Genomic DNA, 16,715 nt, shown 5'->3' with positions numbered 1-16,715 from the left:
CTTATATCATCCCAGCTGAGTCTTTGTAACAAAATTGGCTGCCCAGAGAAATATCCAAAATTGGCAATTTCTTTGCTTTCTTGTTCTCTGTGCATTGAATATGACTAACAATTCATGACAATGAAACTGTGGCTAATGTTTAAGAAGAAGTTGACAATTCACCACCATAGCATTAGTGTTAATCTCCAATCAATTAGAAACCAAAACAACAGATCTTATCCTGGCTGCCAAGGGTGGAGTTTGTGCCATTGGGTATAGTGTACTTGTAAAAAAGGTGGGCATTCTATCTGCCACTTTTGAGCTGGAGTAACCACTCCACCAAACTCTAAATGAGGCCCCAAGGAAAAAATGATAAATTTCATTTTCCTGAATATTTTTTCATTGTTAGCTTTAGCCTACATCCTTTCCTAGTTCTCAGATGGTTGCCGATGCCTGGTTCATGCTTTTAAAAATTACAAAAACAGTGATGAGTGAAGGGGAAGCTGGCACAAGAGGGTGGACGTGGTGCAGGAGGAAGGTGTACAGCTGAATGAAGGAAGCGCAGATGGGAAGCTTGGCAGGACGGGCAGAGGGAGAAGAATGAAATAAAGTAGTGGGAATTGTCAAAGACAACATTGGGATAAAGATTCGCAGAAGGCACCCTGATGCAGTTGGCAGCACTCCAGTACACAAGACAACTCATGCATGCTGGCAGTTCAATGTCTTCAATTTTCTTCTCTGGACTTTCTTTCCTTGGCTGTCAGTGAGAGTGTGGAGTGTGGGGACTGCCAAGTGAGGCCCTGGCAAGATCAGCAACGTGTGCGAATAAAAGACTTGTCCACATAGAGCAAACAAAGGGCAATGACTGCGGCAAAGTAAGGGGCTTTGTCTCAACGTCATTAGGCGTACATGCCCGAAAACACAAAGCGCTTCATCACATCCATCCCAAACTAACAAGAAACAAAACTATAACCACCTATTGTTAAGTTCAAAGGTCAAAATCAAGGTCATGCAAAATAGTAATTTAAGCACCTGACCACGCAATGGGGCTGAGTCACAAAGACATGTAGGTAAACAAATATTCTTGTAGTATTATTTTCCTTACGGTGTGGTTTGGCCTCAAAACAAATAAAATGAAAACATCTGAGAAAGTTGATATAAGGGTGTAGAACACACTATGCCCTCTTTGCACCTTTACTAATAGGGAGTTGAGTGATTGAACCTAATTCACAAAGGCATGGGGGAGCGCAGTTTTGCCTGTAAGTTTTCTTCGACCATTGGTTCTAGCATGCTGTTGGCCTCTTCATTACTCCGAGTCACACAGTGGTAAGTAGTTTTGCTGTGTATGAGCTGTCAGTTTCTCACTTCCTGTGTCTCTCAAACTATTTTCTACCTTCATGAAATTTGAGCAGTTATATGTGATTCTTCGGCTGTCATCCTCTGTTGTATCATTGCCCCTTGTTTTCTTTGCACTGACTATGGATGTGGGTCACATGGTAGTTGATACCTGTCAGTATACACCTTATGCTCTACCATACCATGTCTCTGGCATGTCTCTTGTTGCTGTTCTACGTTGTGATGAGTATGTTTTTTTTTCTTCTTCTGTATCTGGTAGTCTTTCTTCACTGTTTTTTTCTTTTTCTCTTTGCTGTAGTAGCACGTATGGATGTAGTGAGTATATTCTTGCTATTGCTGGCTGCAAAAATCCAGACTATTGTCTGCTATTATTTGTTGTGAATATTGTCTCCAACTTTGTGATGGCTACTGTGGTAACGTTACGGATAATTTCAGCGAATGGGTACCTCAAACGATTATCTATATGTTCATCAATTGGTAAATCTTACCAATTGCACATACTGTCTTTTGAGATTCTGCAATATAATTATTAATGCTTATTGTGAGCCCACAGCGGTGGTTTGGTACTAGATCCAGTTACTTATTCTTCCACCATATTGTCCACATCTGGGAACCAGACTTTCTCTCGAAGTAAATCTTTGTTTTTTGTTGTGCCTGGGCGTGAAGGGCGGGATGGGGCGGGGGAAGGTTGGGGGGGAATAAACATTCATTTAATTTAAAAGAAAAAACACTTACCTTCCCTCGCCGCCGCTCCTCTCCTCCGTCGAAGGCTGCAGGCACAGGCTCCCGCCCTACGGTCAATCCTGATGCTGCTCAGAGCAGCGTCAGGTTTGGCTGGGAGCGCCCAGCCAAGGCACTCCCAGGCAGACTGGGAGCATGTGCAGGCTCTCTCCAGCCCGGCTGTGTTGCCGGGCTGGAGAGAGCCTACTGCACATGTGTAGAAGGCTGGCCTAGTTTGTAGTGGGTACCCAAGGTACTTACACCTTATTTCAGGTCCAGTTATCCCTTATTAGTGAAATGTAGTCACTGTCTAGAAGCCAGGCTGTCTAGAGGTAGCTGTAGGCAGAGCAGCCAAGGCTGAACTAGGAGACATGCAAAACTCTTGCAATACCACTGTAGTCACACAGTACCTATACACATGAAAGACAATACTCAGTGTTACAAAAATAAAGGTACTTTATTTTAGTCTCACAATGCCAAAAATACTTTGTAGGCTATACTCCCTAAGGAGTTAAGTAAATCACACAATATATACACTAGTAACCAGAAACAGGTAAGTACACAGTAGAAAACAGTGCAAATAGTGGAAAAAACACAATAGGTTGCAATGGGCATAGGTGGAACACAAACTATATACTAAAATAGTGGAATGCAAAAGTTGTTTTCCCACCTAGGCAAATGTAGTGTGTAGAGTGGTGCTGGGAGTGTAAGAAAACACCAAATGTAAGTAATGCACCCCACCTCAGAGCCCAGGAAAGCAGGAGTAAATCACAGTAAGTCTCCTAAAACACACCAGAAGTCATGATAGCAGATAATGCAAGAACCAGAAGAGACTGATGGATGAATGCAGTCTGGTTTGCATCGCTGGATTCCGCCAACAGGCCTTGGGACACACAAAGCTCGCAGTTAGCGGAAAATGGTGCTGCCCAGGACCAGGAGGGACCTTGTGGCCTCTACAGGAGGGGGAGACAGAGGGGACTCCCAGCAACTCAGAGAGCCCTCAGAAGACAAGGCAACTTGCACAGGAGTCCCACAGCACGGGGTCAAAGAAGGTGCAAATGGAGGCCCACGCAGCACGACACTAAGGATTCCCACGTGCCACAGAACCACTCAGGAAGCTGTGCGTCGCAGGATGGAGTGCTGGGGGCCTAAGCTGTGCATGAAGAACTTCTTGGAAGGTCACACACAAGCCTTAGCAACTGCAAGTCACGCTGTGCATGGGGGTACTGTCTTGCTTGGGGAGGCAAGCCCTTACCCTCCACCAAAGTTGGACAGTGGGACTGCTGGAGTCACTTTGGTCCACAACCCGTGTTGCTGGATCCATGCCTGTCGTCTGGAGAGGGGGTCCTAGCCACCGGTCGTTGCTGCAGAGAGGTGCCTGCTGGAGTAGGGAAACTCCTTCACCCCACAGGAGAATCCTTCGGTTCTTCTGGTGCAGGCTGAAGGCAGCAGCCCTCGGAGGATGCACAACCTAGAAACTGTTGCAGTTGCTGGCAGGAGCTGAAGCTAGAATGTTGCAGAAGTCGTCTTTGCTTCTTTGTTGCAGTTTTGTAGCGTTCTTGGAGCAGTCAGCCATTGATCTGTCGGTAGAAGATGAAGTAAAGGCTTCAGAGGATTCCTGCTGGAGTCTTGCAATCCAAATCTGAAGAAACACCCAGAGGAGAGACCCTAAATAGCCCTGAGAGGGGGATTGATCACCTAACCAGGTAAGCACCTATCAGGAGGAGTCTCTGACGTCACCTGCTGGTATTTGTCACTCAGATGCTCCCAGAGTGCCCCACCACCTTGGAATCCAAGATGGCAAAACCAAGGGACACTCTGGAGGAGCTCTGTGCACCAACCCTGGGGTGGTGATGGACAGGGGAGTGGTCACTCCTCTTTTCTTCGTCCAGTTTCACGCCAGAGCAGGGACTGGGGGTCCCTGAACCGGTGTAGACTGGATAATGCAAGGAGGGCACAATCTGTGCCCTTCAAAGCATTTCCAGAGGCTCTGGGTGATACCCCTCCCATGCCTGTAACACCTATTTCCAAAGGGAGAGGGGTTAACAACCCTCTCCTAAAGGAAATGCATTGTTATGGCTTCCTGCGATAGAGCTGCTCAAGCCCCAGGAGGGCAGAAGCCTGTCTGTGAGGCGGCAGCAGCTGGGGCTGCAGTGAAAACCTCAGAAGACTGGTATGGCAGTACTGGGGGCCCATGGTGGAACCCTCAGAGTGCATGGGATTGTGCAACCAATACTGGAATCAGTATTGGGGTACAATTCCCAGTTGTTAGACATCTTACATGGCCATATTCGGAGTTACCATTGTGAAGCTCTATATAGGTATTGACCTATATATAGTGCACACCTATAATGGCGTCCCTGCCTTCACGAAGTCCCAAAAAATAGGCCTTGACCACATGAAGGCACCGCTGCTAATGCAGTGATGCCCTCACACAGGTACTATGCACCTAGCCTTCAGGGTCTGAAGGTTAGACATATAGGTGACTTATAAGTGACCTGGTGCAGTGAAATTGGCTGTGAAATAGTGCTTGCACTATTTCACTCAGGCTGCAATGGCAGTCCTCAAGAAGTGTTTGTATAAGCTCCTTATGGGTGGCAAAAAAAATGCTGTAGTCCATAAGGATCTCCTGGAACCCCAATGCCCTGGGAACCTAGGTACAATATACTAGGGACTTATAAGGGGGGGTCCAGAATACCAATTTGGAGTGGAATACTGGGTTACCAGTATGTAAGTACAGATTTGGAACCAGAGAGAGCATAAGCACTGAAGTTCTGATTAGCAGGACTCCAGTGACACAGTCAAGCATACTGACGAAAACAGTGAAACAGACTGATATCTAAGGCACAAACCATAAGAACTGGGGTCCTGACTAGCAGGATTCCAGTGACACAGTCAAAACACACTGACAAACAGGCCAAAAATGAGGGTAACCATGGTAGAAAGAGGCTAGTTTCTCACAACATGTGTGTTTGGCAGTCCTGAGACAGCCAGCCAAAGATACATGCGTAGTGAGGGGGAGTGCAGCGCACTCCCCCTCACTGCTCGTCACCCCCGTGGTCCCACCTCTTTACCAGAAAACGATAATAAACTTGTTTATTATGTTTTCTGGTAAAGGTTTTGCAGCTGCTGCCGGGGGGCGACACTCCTCTGCTCTAACAAACAAGCTGCCCCTGCCCTTTGTATCTTTTTTTAAGAAATGGTTTAGCGTGTGGTGAAGGTGCTCACACCAGTTTCCCTGTTTTAAATCTTTTAGGTTGACTTTTTCTTCACCACCTTAGTGTTAGTTGCCAAGATGGTGTTTTCTTTTCATTGACCGCTGCTAGTAGATTGCTTCGTGAGAAAATACTTGTGTCTAGTTGTCATGTGTGATAACCGCCAGAGGCCTGAGGCTCACAGGAGACTGGCAGAGCTCGCAATGGAAAGACAATTCCACATAGAGTATGTGATACACAATGATGTCTCAAAAATGGCGTAATTCATGTACAATACAATTTGCCCTGCTGACAGGTTGCCATAACCACAGGATGATTAGTAATTGAAGGGTGGTGAAAAAGGGGTGATGAAGGTTTGTACAGTGGGAGAGTGGGGACCATGTACTTAAGTTCTGTCTGAGGAGGAGTCTTTGAGTGGATGTACTAGGCCCTCTGCTCCTGGGTTAACAACACCTGAAGAGAATATCTAGTGCCCTGCAATGCAATAAAGACTCTAGCTATTCACTCAAAACAAATAAGTGCATATACCGAAAGAAATTAAGAAATTATTTAGGCTATGGTGGTAGGTCAATTAGCTCACCAAGTTGACCAAGGCAGTGGCCCCAGCCAAGGACTGTCTTTATATTTAGAGTTCCCCCCTGCTTGTAAGTGATCTTTGTGCTCATAGTCAGGGGTGTAGCTTACTCAATGCTGCTAGTAGGTGTGAGTCTGAGATTTCCAAACAAGGAAAAAAAGATAGGGCTGTTTGGTGCCACTGGATGGTGATAATGGTCAGAATTAAGGTGTTAGTTTTCAGTTATTTGGAAAAGAAAAGTAAGGCCAGATAGTGTGGGGCCTGTGTGAGGTCGCCCGGACTATGTGGTCCACTGTAGTAAAGTTTCTCCTTAGAGAGGATAGATGTCCAGTAGAACAGGCTAGCATAAGTCCATACCCAACATGACCAGGCTGAGGATGGTTAGCACGAGCAGGCCCTTTAGCTGACCAAGTCCAGTAGTAGAGCATACTTGGAAGAAGAGAGTAATGAGGGACAGCAAGCTACGTGAAAGCTGCAAAATAGTAGAAAATGCTGCATAAACCTAGCAGGGTGTAATGGCATAAGGCACCTTAAACTAAAATCCAGGAAAGTAAAGTTTGAAACTACCTGGACCATAAAACCCTTGTACACTGTAATGAGCTATACAGAAAGGATCCAGTGTTCCTATATCCTGTATCTCTTTTAATGGAATATATAGAAAATGTATCAGAAATGTAAAGAGATGAAGAATTTGTATGTGGAGTCATGTGCTGAAAGGCACTGTAATTTGTTTTATTCTACTGGGTTCCACAGTTGTTCATTACGTAGCTTCAAGTGATTTTTAAACTTTGAGCTAGCTTTCCTAATTAAGTGGCTTTGATGTCATTCTAAGTGTTTGTGGATGTAGTAGGTTTAATCTAGCTTTTTCACAATGTGCAAATCGATTAATTATAGAATACAATTTGTAAATATATCTTGACAATAGGTAACACTGAGAGAGCAAATACTTGGACAATGCATGACTAAGAGCTGTGTTGTGCATGTGATGATGACAGGAATTGTGACTAATGCGTACTATTGTTGTAGAGTCATGTGTTAGTTTGACTTTAGCTGGATACACTACTGATCTAGCAAACACTGAACCATCAGACTGGCTTGGATCTGATTGATTGTCTCGGGCGATCTCTCCTAACCATCTGGCAATTGACAGGACACCAGGATGTGATGGCATGAATGGAGGCAATAATAGAAACATAGATGGAACCAGGCTGAGGCAGGAAAAGGATGGGAAACACAGAGTCCAAGTAAACAACCCTACCACCACCCTCTGCACAGGAGATGACGAGGGGTCTGTAGACAGATGCAAACAGAAAGAAGTAGGTGGGGAAATGATTACACAAGGATATATGTAACAAAAGCATTTACCAACTAAGCTATCTTAATTAGAAAACAAATGTGAGATCTAACATTACATGCCAGGGAATGCAGATTCTACATCTGATATGTTCCACATACTCAGGGTTCAGATAGAGGAAAATCAATCCTGCAGCAGGGAACACATAATTTAAAAAAGACTACTTCAATGGCTGATGCGCTGTGTCCCAAGCATGGAAGCACCAGACATAAGGACTGAGAGGGGTGTAAAGCTCCAATGTTGTGCATTGATTGGATCACTTTGGTCATCACCCCAGGCAGCCAGTGGTTAAAGTGGGATGAAAACGTGGTGATCCTCCATAAGGAGCACTGACAAAGAAGTGCAATTAATAAACCTTTCCAAGAGGCCATATAACAGAATACCAGACAAACAGTGAAAAACAAGCCAGACATTGGATTTGCCAATGCTTGTTAGCAGTGTCAAATAAATGAGCAACAAGAATTATTTTGTTATGGATAATAAGAATTCAAAATGTTTCAATTCTGAAAGAGTGAGAGTGAATTAAACATTGCAAAGTTCTGTAGAAAGGGAGGTGAATGTCTGAGTGGCTCAACCACTTCTGTTTCCCTTCATGACACTGTCATCTCCTGTGTCTAAATCTGTTAGACACTTACTCCCTTTTTCTCCAAACATCTTTCTGTAATTCTCCATCTGCATATCTCACACCATCATTTTCCTATTCACACTGTCTTGCCACTCTCTTCTTCATCAGGTACTTTTGTTCATCTCCTCACTTCACCACCCCACCACCACACACAAAACCCACCAACTCAGATGTAAGCACTGTATTTTATTTTCCTTTTGTAATCTCAATATTTAGACTGCTGTGTACCTCCTTTACACACTTTGCCATATATTGGACCTTTGGCATGTGCACTCTGCAGAGAGGCCTAGGGCTGCATGTGCATGAAGTCTGAACACCTTTATGTCACACTGATAGGCACTGTGAGAAATTCCCACTGCCTTCGGACTCATAGCCAGAACGCTCACCCGTGTCCTGTGATGAACACTCACCCAAAACAAGAACTTACCAAGACAACTAGAGGTGACTCGTTTCACATAAAAGTCATATGTTGTGTGAAAAAAACTACAGAACCCCAACATATTGATAAAAACCAACTAATCTTATGGAATGCATGATGAAGTTAAAATGTAATGAAAACATCACTAGGATGGATTACCACAAGGCATACTACAGTCATTGTTGGTAATTTGAGCATTGTTTTGCCTGTAAAGGAAATAGATTTAGGATCTGACACAGATTAATTTCAAAGTTTCTAACTACTGTGGCATCTGAGACCCGGCATTACCCAACGCACTTAAAGTCCTGCAGGAAGCACGCTGATGTGGAGCGAGTGATGGGCTGCGGCCCAATCAAATCAACGCCCTCAACCCTGCTGGTGTTCACACACATCTTTGTAGGTCACTCTTCAATCCCAGACCCAGTCTTAGAGATGAGCGAGCTACTGGAATATCGAGGAAGGTGGCCGGATCCGGCTCATCTCGAGGTCCAATTAGACCGTCGAGGTTAAACCAAGCTGAGCTTTCATGTCACATCTGCCTGCACCCATGTCCTAACCGTGTGCACCATTAATTAACGATGAATAATAGACCTTCGGCTGTAAAACTGGCGAGAGAAAGAGCTACAAGTCTAGTAGCTAATTACACAATGTGAAACCAGAAAATCTGCTGTCACTCCCGGCTTGCCCACTTGAACAAATTGTGAGATCCTAATATTTTATTTCACCGAACCTCTGTTTTTTTCATTATCACAAATGAGCTTACCTTCAAATGTGGTTGTTCCGGAAGTAGACTGCACAGAAACCTATTTTGTTTGAATTAACAGACTATAATGTTGCTCCATATGCCTCTCAATGCAGGATTATAAACTGAAGTATTGAGGTGAAATGCATCTAAATGTTGAAGAAATACACTTTCTTTCAAAGTGGCTTCTTCATATTTTTACACATTGTTTGTTGCATGATTTAAATGCCAAATATATCCATGTCTTGGCTTGTGCACGGGCTTTTAAAGCCAAAGCTGACCCTTGGATTTGTTCTGGCTCCACTCTCCCTGTTAATATGCTGGCTCGCCCACCGCGCCCCCACCAGTCTCCAGACAGTGAATTGAAGTCACTGTTGCTGGAGAAAGGCGATCCTACCGACACAGCCAAGCTAAGACCCACTAAATAATTATTAGGGTTTCCCCCCCATCGAAACTACATCCGTGTCCACAGTGCATCAGCCTGTCCAGGTGCACTGTTGGGCACAGCTTTATGCTGAATTGGCCTCCATATTTATTTTTGGGCCACTCAGCATTTTATTTTGCTTTTCAGAAATAAAGTGGAAGTTTTTTTCTGAAAAAATACAGAACCTTTGACCTTGATGTGCAGGGAGTTTTCTCCCTGCTCTTGGGGCCACTCAGGAATCCGTTTCATTGTTTGCACAACTCTGAATGCTGAGCCAGGATTGCAAGAGTGTGAAGGGTCCTGCAACAAGATGAAGGAGAGAAGCGGCGCAGGCGCGGCGAGGAACAAGGTAAGTGTTTTATTTTTAAAATGTATTTTAATGCTTATACCCCACCACATCCCACACGACCGTGCACTGCCCAGCCCCTTCCACACCCCGCGAGCCGCTCCTGGAGGAAGGGCCAGTTGTGGTTGGGGTGGTGATCCCCTACGGTCGGCTGGCCTGACTTCCAGATACCACACTGGTTCTTCCAGGTTACTCCCTGCAAAAGTGCTTATAAGATGCCACTTCTTAACCCTCAAAGCCTGACACTGTTCGTCGCTTTGAAGCATTAAACTGGACATTTTAGTTTTGCTCACTGGCCTTTCCAATCTCTGCACTTTGATAGCCTACCTCTTTTGGTCCCCTTAGGCTTATGATTCTATTAACTGTTGGGTCTTTCTCTGATCCAAAGTTTTCCTCTGTCTTTGCAGCCATCATTGGATCCTTGCTTCCTTTGTGGTCTTGCCTCCCGCAATGACATCAGGGGTGTAACACACACCTCTGCAGTGTACAGGAGGGCCCAATCCTTCAAGCGATCCCGACCTTTTAGGTGAACCCCATTCTGCTCAAGCTATGCAAGACACAGGGGCCACTCATCAAATTCTGCAGGGGAAATCCCATCATTTTGCATTTACCCGCTAAGAGACTTTCCGTAGGTCCCAAGCCCACGTCTCAGAGAGAGAAAATAACATCACTTTCCACACAACCTGCTAGCTCTTAGTATAAAGATGTATACATGATATTCTTCTAATTCCTCTCTACCATTAGATCAAATCATGTGTGACTCCAGTTTCCCTGGCCTACTAAATAAAAACCCTACCACATCAGTTTTTCCATAGCCTAAAAATTGCTCATTCTCCAGTGTATCCCTTTCAGGGAGTGGTATAGGCTCTCGGAAACTAGGTGGATTTGCATCAACACTCTACCATTTGATGATGGACGGAGTGCTGAAACTTTTTAAACACTCACCCCTAGCCTTGGATGCTTGCTTCCGGTCCAGGAACAAACAGGTACTCAAAACGGTGGGTACCTGCACTTCTATATCTCCATTTGAAGAAGTGGCGGGGCCCAAACTGGTGTGGCGTGGTGAGAAAAAGAACAATGGATTAAACCCAGATCTGTGACTGGAGGTAGGTGTTTGAAAAGTTTCAGCACCCTGTCCGTCATCCTTTTGTGTTGCTAACTTTTTCTATACACTGATTTACACACCTGTTTCATTGTCTCTGTATGTATGGGTGATGTAAAGAGCTGTGATGCCCTAAACTGGAATGAGTGGCACTATAAAACAAATGAAATACCTGTGAGAGAGGGTCTATGGAAAGATGAGGGGCACTGTTGGAGAGCGGCAGTGAGGGAATCTGTGTAGAAGGTTGTTATTGAGGGACATCAACAAAGACTGTCCCACCAGGCGCCACCAGCGCTAAAGCTGGTCCTGGCTGGTACGAACGGGCACAGTCTGTGAAATGCCAAGTGCGGCCTCTCACAGTCAGCAGAGAGCGGGAAAAAGCAAACACAACCACCGACTTGTCAGACACAACCCCTGAAAGACCCATAGGGCTGGGGAGCTGCAGTCACACTTTAACAGAGCCCTGTTAAATGGCTAGATGAAGGGGCCAGTGGCAGTCCCAGGTTGGGGGACTTCTGCGAATGGCCAAGAGAGCCAGTGAGTGCCCAGTGTCTCAGAAGTGTAGCCGAGGAGCAGCGGCTGTCAGTCACGTGACAACCTTCCGCCGGAAATGTAAAAGATTCTGCCCCTACATTCGTGCAGAGCTGCTCCTCGGTGGTAACTGTCTTCATTTCTTCACAGAGGTCCCCGCCTCCAAATGTTTTTGCGGGTTGTCGACTGCTAATGTCAGTAGTACTGAAGAGCTGTTGATTACTTAGGGTGCCACTAAAAATGGCAGTCGGCATTCCTTTGTGAAAGCCCCATATAAAAAAATGTTACGGGCTTTTTTTTTTTATTAAATCGTTATTCTGTTGCCATAGCAACTGCAGCCCTAAAGGGATGCAGAACAACAGAATCAATTAAACAGCGTGGTGTAATGAGTGCAAAGTGGAAAAAAAATTGCACTCGCCCGCCCCCAAATCGCGAAAGCCCGGAAGCCCATGTGGAGGGTGACGTCAGCTGAAGACCACCACCACCTAGCCTTCCAGATTAGCCCAAGAGCACGGCGCATAGGCCCAGCTTCCGCTTCAACTTTGCCCTCGTTTCTCAAATGATCGGCAATCTGGAGAACCAAGCATACTGCACTCACCATTCCACTTGCATCCCGTCTTCTATAGAGGAATAAAACAAACAGATAATGACTAGCTGGTGTCTGTGAATTATATACCTATGATGTCATCAATGAGGTTTTGCAACATCTTTTAGGTTTGCAATTCACAAGTAGCTGACATTTATTTTTGTTTGCCTCAGGATGACATGTATTTGGGCTTTCGCCTCACGCTAGAACACGTTTATTGGCAGTAACAGATGGAATATTTTGGATGTAAACGGGCGTAAAATGTTTTAATGTGTTATGCGGTCTGTGGGTGGGTTTTTTCGTTATTGAAGAAATTATTTGATTTGTACTTTGGGTTTTTGAATGGATGCTTAAAGCAGTGAACGATTTTGACAGCCTCTGTCAAAATATCGACCCGCATATGTGTATCGTGACTATCTTATTTGTCGCTTAACAAAATATCGTCAAAGTAAACGTAGATCTACTGTTACTGACTCTGGAATCGATGTTATTGCTACAATGTAACTGCAGGTAGATATTTTGTTGGTGGCATTGTGGTACAACACCCATCTAAACTAAAGGGCTCATTGAGTAGAGTGGAGTCAATCCATACGAAGATAACTACTTGGATGCAATACATTTAGGAGTGAGGGGGTAAGCCATTCTTATCAAGCGTCTGTTCATTATGGGTCTTATTTTAGGACTGGCTTGTTAGCACAGCTGTCATCCCACCTTATGTGATCAACTGAAAATAACTTTCAGATTTTGAAAACCCAAAACTGGCAAATTTAGCACACAGAGGAAGGACTACACTTTTACATCAGATGAGGGGTACAAAGGGCCAGATGTAGCAAAGGATTTCGCCCATTCTATGTCTATGGGAAAATGTCTTCGTACATATGGCCCAAAATGACTTAAATGACAGTGCACATCAACACAGAAAACTAGGAACTAAAGAACTAAATTAAACTCAACTTTTAACCCTGCCTCATTGGAGTTAGTTATATTGTGTTCTGGTAAGTGCTGCTAATTCTTACTGCCTGTGAGTACATAAAAAGGAACCTGCCTCCTTCTGTTTTCAGTCGATTCTCTCAAACAAAAAAGGGCATGAGTTAAATTTATGTAAATGTGCCAAGACAGCTGGTGAAAAGCTAGGACTGTCACTGCAAACCCCAGATGCCTGGTCGCCCCAGTCATAGCCTACTGGAAGAGGGGCTTTGGCTCCCCCTAAATGCAGGTTTCCACCAGTACAGGATTTGAGTGGGCTGAAGTTGAGTGCTTCCACTGAAGAGTGTGTTTGTATTGTCCTTTTTGGCTTGCGGAAAAACCTATACTCAATAAAGCAAGGCTAAGTTGGTTATGGTGCATGCCATCAATCATGGCTAAGGGCCTGATCTGTTAATTACAAAAAGCTGCAATAAAGTCAACAGGCCTGACATATTTATTGTAAAATGGTTATGGTAACATCATTCCATTTAAGGGTGGATTGATATTACTCAGTATGAAAGCCAGCAGAGACGGATTCTGCTACATGGAATCTCATGGATTACTTTAGTAGTCAAAGGTTTTGGTGTTGGTCACCCTCTCTAACAAACCGTGGATACAGAATACTTACTCTGTGTGTATCCTTGTTAGGCTCTCTTAAGAGAGAGAGAGAGTGTTTTGCTTATCCAACTTTAATTTTGTAAATCCTTGTAAGTTTATGAGTGTGAGGCTGATGATTGCCTTGTGTGGAAGCTTATGCATCAATAAGGTGGGCTTGGTTGGTAATATGACCACCTAAAGGCCTGACTGATGCCATGGAAAAAGTTATGCCCGAAGCACATATCTGATATGCTAATTGAGAAAAGTTATGACAATGGCAGTAGGCTTAGCTCATTTATAGTTAAAAGCATTTTGTTAAATCCAGTGGGCCTTTAGTTGGTTTTCACATTGTGTTACAGTCTATAGGCATGTATTTTGTTACATGCTGTAATCTCACATATTACCATAGCCAGCAATCATTTTGGTGTTGGTCATCCACGCTTACTAATCCTGGAAGATTTTACCGTCACGTTTCCTGTTAGAGCCTACTGAGAGGGGCTGCATATTGTTATGATTACTGTATTTTTCTACATAGTTGTAATTGTATGGCTCTGTATGCATGATTAATACCAGTTTATGTGAGCTTGAATAGGCCTGTGTAGGTTATAATGTTAAGCCAGTGCTACACCAGATTTTACAGGTGTGATCTGTTTATTATGAAATGTTATGACAAAGCCAGTAGGCCTGACTTACTTATTTTGAAAAGTACCTGTTAAGAACCATGGGCTTTAAGGATGGATTGTAATTACACAGTACTAAACTTGTAGGCAGGTAATTTTGTACACATATGTATTTTATGACTATATGCCTGATGGTTGGCATGTGGGTAAGCTAACTCTCAAAATAGTAGGACAGAGTTTGTTATAGTGACACACCAACTGTAAAAGCTATAGGCCTGACTTGTGCATAGAGAAAAGTTATTCCACAAGCTATAGGTCTAGCCTTATTATTATTCATGTTATGTATTGTTACGAAAAATGCAGTATGCTTGGTTTATTTATTTCGTTTGTTAATGCCAATATGTCTTAACAGTGAATTGTTATCACACACTGTTACAGGCTGTAGACAGGTATGTTGTGACATGTAATGTCACAGATCATCATAGTAAACATGGATTTTAGTGTTGGTCACCCACTCTTAAAAACCAAGGGAGTAGAACATTTTTAATGTGAGGATTCTTGTTAGGTCTTATTGAGAGGGGTTGTATATTGGCAACTATAATTTTGTATATATTTGTAATTTTACTACTGCATGTAACATGTTTTCCACTGTATGCACACTTCAGTAGGCCTGTATTGATTATAGTGGCAAGCCAATGGTAAGGCTATAGGTGTTATGGGTTCATTGTGAAATGGTATGTCAGATTCCTTAGGTGTGATCTGTTTATAATGAAAAGTTAGAACTGAACTTTGATCTCCTGTACTATAAATAATGACTCTATCATCTTTATGAGAAGTAACTGCCCTGTGTAATATGAAGAGTGTTGCGATAGGCAGAGCTAGAATTGAGGAAGGTAAGAGTGGGATTAGTTTGGTGAAGAGAAAAGGAGGTTGGGGGTTGTGTTTTCCCATTTGTAGTATTTTAATGCATTTATGCAGATTTGTCCTTTGTTATGAGCGTATATTAATTAAGAGCATATCCTAGTACTTTTCTATATTGATCAATGTATTGACGTACAGAGCAGTAGGTGTCGGAAAGACATCATTGTTTGTTCATATGTGTTTTCGAAGTTCTAATAAAATGTTATTTAAAAAAATGTATGCAAAAGCAAGTAGGTCTGGCTGACTTTGTGAAAAGCATGTGTTAAAGGCAAAGGCTTTTAAGGATGGATTGTTATTACAGTGTGCTACAACCTGTGGGCAGGTATTAGGTTACAAATAATTTTGCAGATTACAACAGCAGGCAAGGGTTTTGGTGTGAGTAACCCACCAAACAATCCATGGGGATAAAAGATTTGCACTATTGTAATTCCTACTAGGTCAGAAGACCTTACAGGCTTAGCTCTCTACCACAATCTTGCAATAAAAATAAATCATTAAATAATACATTCTTCCATTTATATAACCATATATCGATAAAAGCACAGAGAGAACATTTGGATAACTTCTCTTCTGTAAATAGTCTGTATGAGTGCCATTTATACTTTAATTCCATTCAAGACAGTGTACTGCATTGGGTAATGATTCAGTCCTCGCTAATCATTGGCTCTCTTGTCCTGTGAATGACAGCATTTTCTGATCACATGTGCCCATTCACCTGAAGTGAGTGCGCTTATGTATCAGGGTTGGTAGGCCAGTCATTTAATTTTAGATTCCTTCCTTTTATAGTTTCCCTTACATTTATTTTCTTCTACTCTTTTCAGTTGATTTTTCTAAAGAGGATACTAGGACTCCCCAGTCAGTGCTAATGGACTGCTTGCTTGTCACCCATTCCATCTGAAGTGCACCAAATCCTGCGTGGCACCTTCCTCTAAACTAGGTGACCATTAAGAAATACTGTTTTACATAATGTATCATTGGTTTTCCATTTCATGATGGCCAACATTTTCTTTCTAATCATGGCAACCATGCTTGAACTTTAAAACTACTTAAGAGTAGGTACAATACCTCTGCAAGATCAACACTTACAGCTAGGTTTATTTTGTTATTACAAGCACATTCCCAACCATGTTTATATGGTGGCATGTTTTCCTTTTTTTTTCTTGTATTCTTTTAATTTATCTTGCAGATGTGCATTTGTGGGTGTTTTATTGTGGTTGTGTCAGAGGGTGAATACAAGAATGAGTCAGTGGATGGATGAATGCAGGAGCATCTCACAGTGCTAATTAGAGGTGGGGCAGAGCACTCAAGTGGGTAGGGGGTGCATGGGGAATTAATAATAATAATTTAAAAAACGTACCTGAATCGTCACCGCCGCCGCCACCTCTGCGCTGCTCCTCTCCTGCAAAGTCAGTTTGCAGGCTCTCAGCCTGCCCTGCTCAGAGCAGCGTTAGGATTGTCTGGGAGCGCCCAGCCAGGGCACTTCCAGGCAGACTGGGAGCCTGTGCCTGCTCTCTCCAGCCCAGCAACACAGTGCTGGGCAGGAGCGAGCCTACTGCGCATGTGTGTTTGGCCGGCCAAACATACATGTGCAGTGAAGGACAGTGCTGTGCACACCCCTCAGTGCACATCACAGCCTGTG

The sequence above is a fragment of the Pleurodeles waltl genome, chromosome 4_2, assembly GCF_031143425.1.
Source record: "Pleurodeles waltl isolate 20211129_DDA chromosome 4_2, aPleWal1.hap1.20221129, whole genome shotgun sequence".
Taxonomy (NCBI): domain Eukaryota; kingdom Metazoa; phylum Chordata; class Amphibia; order Caudata; family Salamandridae; genus Pleurodeles; species Pleurodeles waltl.
This window is presented reverse-complemented; position numbering follows the sequence as displayed.